The following is an 8,498-nucleotide window of genomic DNA, read 5'->3' as shown; positions in this document are numbered from 1 at the left end:
TACTACAAACTCGTAGTGCCCGTATCTTGTTTTGGAAGTCTTGGAGATTTCATCGTCTCGGATCCTCAGCTGGTAGTATCCTGATCGCAGGTCAATTTTTGAGAAACAAGTCGCTCCTCTCAATTGATCGAATAGGTCATCTATTCTAGGCAGCGGGTAACGATTTTTGGATCATGACTTAGTTTAGTTGCCGATAGTCAATGCAGAAACGGTGTGTTCCTTCTTTCTTCTTCACAAACAAAGCGGGGCTCCCCAAGGTGATGTGCTTATTCGATTAAAACCCTTGTCATACAGGTCTTGCAATTAGGTCTTGAGCTCCTTCAGTTCTGCAGAAGCCATTCGGTATGGGGCTATGGAGATTGGGGCAGTTGTAGGTTGAAGTTCTATAGTAAAATCTAATTCTCGGCACAATGGTTGTCCAGGGTGTTCTTCGGGAAAAACGTTAGCGTACTCGCAGATGATGTGGGGTAGCCCTAATTCCATACAGTCGGTTTCGTCCAACTTGAGGTTAGCCAGCCATCCAAAAAGTTGGTCTTGCCATCTGGTTCATCGTGTTGTTGATGTTGAAGTCTATCTATCCCCCGTAAACTTGGAACACATCCCATTCAAAGTATATATAATCCGTCATCTCCTTCCAATATCAATCACGGTCCATGTAGCGGATGGGCAGTTGGTTACTAAAATGGTATCAAGGCCTATGACTCAAAAGTAACTAGCTAACCAATGTCAAGAACTAAGTAAAAGAGAATAGGTTTTTTTTTGTTTTTTTATTAAATATTTTGCAAACGTGTTATTCAACTTATAGTACAAGTAATCAATTACCTAGGATCCTACAAATATTTAATTATACAAGTAATACCACATAAGCAGATAACGTGCTACATACAAATCAAACATGTAAGACATATGTTTTCTCACCGTACATTTTCGAAGCATGGGTTGGATGACGACTAAATAATACTTTAGGAAATTTTTTTTTTTTAGGGTAACATAAGTAATAATTATAATAATTCAGGTTTACACTCTCGAAAAGTGATCTACCCCATCTACCCAAGGCCGAGGTTTTGAACCTAAAGCTCTGATACCAAGTTGTAATTCCCTAATTTTTGGGAATGTTAATTTAAATACAGTAAAACCAAGTCCAGTATTTATTTAAATAAAATCATAATTTAGTCTTACAAAACAATCGATCTTGAATCGAATTACATTTATACTAAAAAAAAAAAGGGGAGGGGTACTATGGTAATTCTACTCTTCAGGGCATCCATCTTCTTCTGCAACAACCTGCTCCGCATAAAATTCTCCTTGTTCGTCACCTAGGCCTAGCATAATATGCCAGGGTCACAAAAGTAACACCGTGAGCTTTTAAGCTCAGTAGCTAACTCCTACCCCATGTCCCTTGCACTAGCAAAAATATCATATAATTTTGTAAAGTAAATTGCAGAAAACAGCTCATCACATAAAATCAAATCATTAAATGAAGTGTCATTGTTTTATCAGAGTTTATCATCATCGCAGCGTATCTAATTCGTGTCCTCATTTTTCAAGTATCGATTCCACTTTCCATTCTTTTTTTTTCTTGAGCACTGGTTCCGCTGACCATCTTTCAGGACCTACCGAGCTCCCAGGCTAAATTCAGATTTTTCCACCCAAAAGCACTGATTCCGCTGACCGTCTCTTTCAGGACCTACTGGGCTCTCAGTCTTTGATCATTTCAAAACGCACACACGGCACTGGATCCACTGACTATTCTTTCAGGACCTACCGGGCTCCTAAGCCACACACGCACACCCGAGTCATGGTTCCGTCGTCCATTATTTCAGGACCTACCGGGCTCCCATGCTCACACACGCACACCCGAGCCATGATTCCGCTGACCATCTTCAATGGACCTACCGGGTTCTCATGCTCACACAATCATCAATCCTTTTCATATTTCATTTTCTCATTTCTTTTCATATTTCATTTCTTGTTTCTTGTGTCTCGTAAACATGCATCATTTTCTCATGTTCACGTTATTCTTTCAAAACTTGCTACCACATGCGATAATAAGTTGATACTAATTTCCATGCTTTTCTATGTTATATCATTCGAAAGTATGAAAGAATATAAGGGAATAATAATAAATAACAATATTGACACTTCATCGATAATCATGTTTTGCTTTAATCATTTGTAACTTTCATATGCGAAATTAATTGAATTCTAATTCCAGTAGTTACATCCAAAATCATGCTTTCCCAAGTCTCAAAGAAAAACAACAGATGATCAATAACGTGGCAATAGTTCCCCCATCAATCATGATTGCATGCCCAGTTTCCAGTTAACTTCATTAACCCCTTTCTTCTACATGCAATTAACGTAAAAGCCAATTTTTAATATTTTAAGAAAATTATAAAAGTGATATATTTAGGTAAGTAGATAGGAGGTTTCTACCTAACTTTTAGGTGGTAGGGGCTGATTCTAACGGTGTCGGGTTAGCGGCAAAAACTCCAATTGGCCTGGTGCTCTCTTTCTAGAATTTTTTTTCCCCAAATGAGAAAAGAAGAGTGTGTGTGTAGAAAAAATGGGGTGTGGGGTGAGTATTTATAGGCAACAATCCCTTTTTTTCTCTCTCTCTCTCTCTCTCTCTCTCTCTCTCTCTCTCTCTCTCGGCAGCTTTCTTTCTCTCTTAGTATACACGTCTTGCTCTCCACACTTCTATCCAATTGGCTAGGTTCCTAGCATGCATTAATTGCACCTATGAAATCTTATCCTTCCTCCTCTCTCATTCTTTTGGCTTGTTCTCCTCTCTCTCTCATGCATGTATGTGTGTGCTTGGGCCCAAAGTAATGGAAACATGACACAAGCTGTCATAACTAATCCAAGTTCTCTTTATTTATTTTTCTTGCCCACCAAACTACAATGGGATAAGTATGATAATAGGTTAAGTATATAATAGGTGTGCAAGCAATTAATGCATACACATGTACACATATACATATCAGGTTTACACTTAGATAATATTAATTACTAAAACAATTTAATGAATCAAAACAATTTAATCAATATTTTGATAAAATATTCAATTTTATTAAAAAAAAAAGGTCAAAAATCCGGGTTGTTACACGATGGCCAGTCGCACTTCAGATTGAATATCCGGAATTTGATTCTCAAAATCTTTGGAAAATGAGTCACACATATTATACAAAACCACCTTTAGTAATCAAAACATTTCTTAACATAAACATATTAGACACACTATAGATTCAAACTCCATAACTCAAGATAACACAAACAGGCACCAAATGTATTTAGCATAAGAAAAAGGTAAACACACTGAATACTCATACGAACGTAACAATCACAAAGTCTAATCACCTCACATCAACCACGTCAAGACCTAACTTTCTACAAATACACGTATTCGCGAAACAAATAATTTCAAGCCATCACAATAGTCAAAGAAAATGGAGTAATCAATGGCAACCAAAGCACCTACAAGGTCAAGTCCCCAACTCATAACACAGTTTGACAATAACACGTTGTCCCATTCAAATGTAAATGCAATGTCACTTAGTATAATGAATGTCGATCACATAAGCACAAATGATCTATGCTTCTAGTTGTGATATTTTGAACCCATGAGACTAAATGTCTCCCCAAGGTCTCAAAGTATTCAAACCTAGACGCTCTGAAACCAATTTGTCATGCCATCGATTTTCAATACAATTAAATAATTCATTTCAATAAAAGATCCTTGCTTAACATAAATATTACCCAAAAGAGTTCCCAACAGTTTAACTTTACAAACGAGTTCCCAAGTTTAAGTAATTACAACTTTTGCACTACAGCTCAAATCAAATTAAATACAAGTACGAACCTGTTTAAGATATGACATACTTTATAATTAAGAGGAATTTAAGTATAATTAGTTACAACCATCTTTGTCAAAGGAAAGCCAATACAAGATGTTTAAGTAACTAAAATGGAATTAGCACCCAAAAGTCTTCATGCCCAAGCACACGAATGCATAAAGTCTATTGTCCAGCATTTTGTCCTGAAAGAAAGATTAGGTTGAGCTATACTAGCCCAGTAGGAAAATCTTTACCAATTTTATATGTAAATATAATGAAATGTGCAAGTAAGATGAAGATGAGAGGTACCGCTCAATCGATGGATAACGGTAAATTCAAAGATATTCCAACGTTCAATATGATCATCCTAATACATGCCAATAGCACAATATACTCTGAGTACACACGATGCCAAACAACTCAAGTTACCTTGACACAACTCATTATCACCAATCTCCCTTTCTCGGTATTTCCACCCCTTGTGTTACCATCTAACACCACCAGGATTACTATGTTTCCACCCTTGCGTCACGGTGATCCCTAACGACTCAGGTCACCGTATTGCCACCCCTTGCATTACGAGACGGCATAAGTCTTCATATTACCACCCCTTGCGTTACGAGATGTCCTAAATCAACTTCTGACACAAACAACTATTTCCTTACTCGATATACAAGCTATGACCTTCCCAAGACCACAATCATACATGAAATATGTTACGACATGCCAATTATATCACAAATATGCCACAAACGTTCATAAATAATCAATCAATCACAAATTGCATCTTATTGACATTTTAACAAAGTAAATTATTGTTCAATCCTTACTAACGGAAGGCCAATGGGTCAAGAATAATATCCACTAATTATAGAAAGTCATAACGATAAAACGAGAGTCTTAGGAGTAGCCGATGGATGTTGGTAGACCGACACACCCCCACTCTAACACTCATAAATTTCTGTGTACTCAGATTCTTAATGTGATATTGGTAGAAATGAAAAGCTAACTTCAAGACCTTCGAATCGATATAAAGTTTGCATGAATCGGACATCGGACGAGAAAGTTATGGCCGTTTGAAATTGGGCTGAAACCCAGAAGACGAGCAGAATTTTCAGAAAGGGAAGAGGTATCGATACCCCTTGTTTAGGTATCGATACCTGGCTGTAGATTTCCAGAAAAAGAAGGGGTATCGATACCACGCAGTTTTGAGGCAATTTTCTACAGTTTTGACAGACTTTCAAAGCACCAAAAGGAGACGATCAAAGCACGATTCATACACCAAATCAAGATATATATACATAAAATAAGTAAAGAAGTTCCTACCTCCAGCTGAAGAGTGAAACCCAAGAGATTTGAACAAGCCCTAGCCCCAAGCTTCTTGAAGTCAACTGAGATTTTCTCTCCGAGCTTCACCCAACATGATACGAGCCCGAGGTTACGTACTAGAGATGAAAATGTGGATCTTTGATGTTTTTGAGATGTTTGAGTGAGGTATTGTGAAAGAGAGTTATGAAGAGATAATTTATCTCCTACATACACACACTCACTATATATATACCCACACAAAAGTAAATCACACATTCACTCCCTCTAATTTCTATTTCATCACTTTAAACCCCACTCCAAACAATCACTAGATTACTCATATTTTTTCCCAATTTGGCATTTATAAATCATTCTCGATAATTAGAAATATACGAGTCTCTACATTTCGTCCATAATACCATAAACATAAGAAAGAACAGAAAAATTGATACACTAGTGCTCTAATATCATTTTCTTGGATATTTTGAGCGTATTCTAGACCTTGAAAGGGAATGGGACACTCGCGTCAGTACACTTACCTCTACTACAACTCAAAAGATAGTAACATCAACGACAATATTGTCATGAATTTCACTAGCAAGAACGAACCGACACACTTTAGATTCTTTCAAGGTTTTTTCCTGAGCAAAATCCTTCCAACCACCAATAATTCAAACAAAATTGATACAAACTCCATAATAATATCAGGCATGCCATGTGTTGTTCTCTTTCTTTTTAAAATGGAGAGTCACATCTTGCTCCTTACAAGGCAAATGGGAAAGTGCCCATTCAGAAGGAATCGACTTGAGGAATGCTCTGTATACATGTGAAGCTCGCATTACTACTACAAAACTGACTGGGGTTGATGCTGCATGTGTCATTTTTAACTTATTTTCTTTCTCATCTTCCCTTACAGGTCTTCTGTTGGATACATATTAAAGAGGATAGCCACCCACAGATCTATCTTTCGCACCCGAATAAATTTTTTACACCCACATGCTTGTCATGATGACTTATGACATCGTTTGCTTCAACCCTAATTCTAAATTGAGTGCGTTCTCTCAAACGTGTTGATTTTTGATTCTCCTTGTTTCTTCGTCTTTTTGATGGAGTGCATCCACCACCACAATCCGACGAGTAACATCCAACTTCAACAGGATTCTCCCTCATGTTTCTGTTTGTTCAAAATCCACCATCTACTTCTGTATGTCCACATTTTTCTGACAAAATATAAAGATTCCCTCACATAGAAGCTCTGCACATTAAATATTAGAACATCGAACCGTGACACACCATTGTACCTAAAGATCAAGACGTCATCTTCTTGTAGAGAATGTTTCTCAACAATTTTTTTCCAACCATGTTTTAAAAGCAAGGTGTTCTCGCTTGAGAACAGTCCTACAAACTATTTGGCACCACTCGAAAATATTACTGTTACATTTTCGTGTAATCTATTTTTAAAGTTTCTGACAAATTTTTTTGCTAAGCGAGTTGCTGATCAAAACCATGGGAGAGAACTGAAAGGAACATAAAGGACTGGAAATGGGACCAATACATGTAACATGCCGACTTTTTTTTATTAATTTCTGTAATATTATTTCAAATTTGTTTTCCCTATTTTCCGAATATAGTTAATTAACTCAATTTAGTTAATTAAGATGCATTTAAATTTACTTGTGTGTGTTAATAACTCATGAAAAATATTTTTGGACCATCGAGATTTCTCATTCATAAATTGAGACCGCGGTTAGACTCGGAATAATTTTATTATGTTACGGCTAAATTCTTAAATTTTTTCGAAACTGAAAACCGGATGAAGGAACACTGCAAGACACGATTTCGTGTATACAAGTACATAACTCCTACACTTGCACCACTTGCATGTGCTCTCTCTCTCTCTCTCCCTCCTCCCACCTGTATCCCCTTTCTCTCTACTTCTTTTGTTTTCTCCCAAAACACAATTGTTCCCAACAGGGTATAACTTGAACTAGCTGCCACCAACCCATTTCAGCCACCTGCAGCCGGTTTCCACTCCCTCCACCTCTATGCTCACCTTCAAACTCCTCTCTAAATGCCTCCATCCCTCACTCTACGAAATCACAGCCAACACACACCTCTCACCCTCTGTCCGTCCTTAATCAGTAGAGATGTATGAGATAGAAGCTTGAAGCTCCATAGCCAAATAGAGTTATAGAGAGAGAAAGAAAAGTGGGTTTTCCTCCAAACAACACCACCACCCGAATTAAACCCTCAAACCTTCTATACCTTCACCAACAATCCCAAAATACTCCAAACCGTAGCCCAAACAAGTCTCAAACACCCTCCATCATCATCATCTTCAACCTTGGTCCATAACCGAAATTTTTCGAAAAAAATCACTCCAAACCCGAAAACAAAGGTAGATACCTCTTTTCCAACTCTCACTAAGTATAATAGAGTAGTTTTGACTAGTTATTTGGGCTTGAAATGAGCCGGAACAAAATAAATAACACAATTGCGTTCTCTGGCAGAACAACAATTCTGATATTACTTCTGGGCCCGATACTATATTTGATATTAGTTATGAAGAAGATGGCCCTTCTGATTTTCGATTTACTATCCGTTTGATATTATTATTCTGACAAATTGAGTGACATGATATTATTTTGCTGACTGTATAATATCATTTTGGTAGAAAACACAACAATTATATCAGTTTGATTTTCCTGTTGAATCAAGTGAGAAACTTAAGATTTTTTTGTAGAAAATTTAGATTATGTAAACGCACTAATAAATCATACTACTTTCAAATAATATTTAACATATTGGTGATCGGAGAATAAGAAAAAAATTCTGAGAAAAGTACTTTAAAAAAACAATTATGATAGTAGATTTATTTGTAAACTAAAAATAGTAATTTTTATGAAATTATAAGAAAATAAAATATAATAAATTTAACAACAACTAGAATGTTATTTTAGTAAATCAAAGATTTAAGAAAAAAATTCTATAATAATTTAATAATATAAAATTTAACTTAATACTAAGGTTGTTTATTTCCCCATAAAACATTTTGTATTTTTCGCATAGTATAAACTAATGCTAATGAAATCATTAGTCATATTACTTAATGGAGAATGAAAAATCAAAGTATATAAAACACTTAGATTAAAATAATCATTTGGTATAATTAAAATAATTCATTGGCATGATTAAAATAATCAATTGGCACATTTCATTTAATTAGTAATTAATTATGAATTAAATTAATTGTTTACAAGTACTGAAACATTTATATATATACTATTCATATTAAGATATTGAGTAGAAATTTATATTTTTTTTTGTATAAATGCGTGGTAACGAATAACATTA

The 8,498-nt window shown here is 35.8% G+C and overlaps 1 pseudogene; it reads right to left on the bottom strand.

Annotated features, from left to right (window-relative positions):
* Positions 1 to 5,611: 5,611 nt before the first annotated feature.
* LOC131327746 (uncharacterized) lies at positions 5,612 to 7,225 on the bottom strand (annotated as a pseudogene).
* Between the last annotated feature and the right edge of the window lie 1,273 nt (positions 7,226 to 8,498).

Source organism: Rhododendron vialii, chromosome 5a, assembly GCF_030253575.1.
Source record: "Rhododendron vialii isolate Sample 1 chromosome 5a, ASM3025357v1".
In the NCBI taxonomy this organism is placed as follows: domain Eukaryota; kingdom Viridiplantae; phylum Streptophyta; class Magnoliopsida; order Ericales; family Ericaceae; genus Rhododendron; species Rhododendron vialii.
Note: the sequence above shows the minus strand (reverse complement) of the source record. Positions and strands in the feature narration are given on the sequence as shown.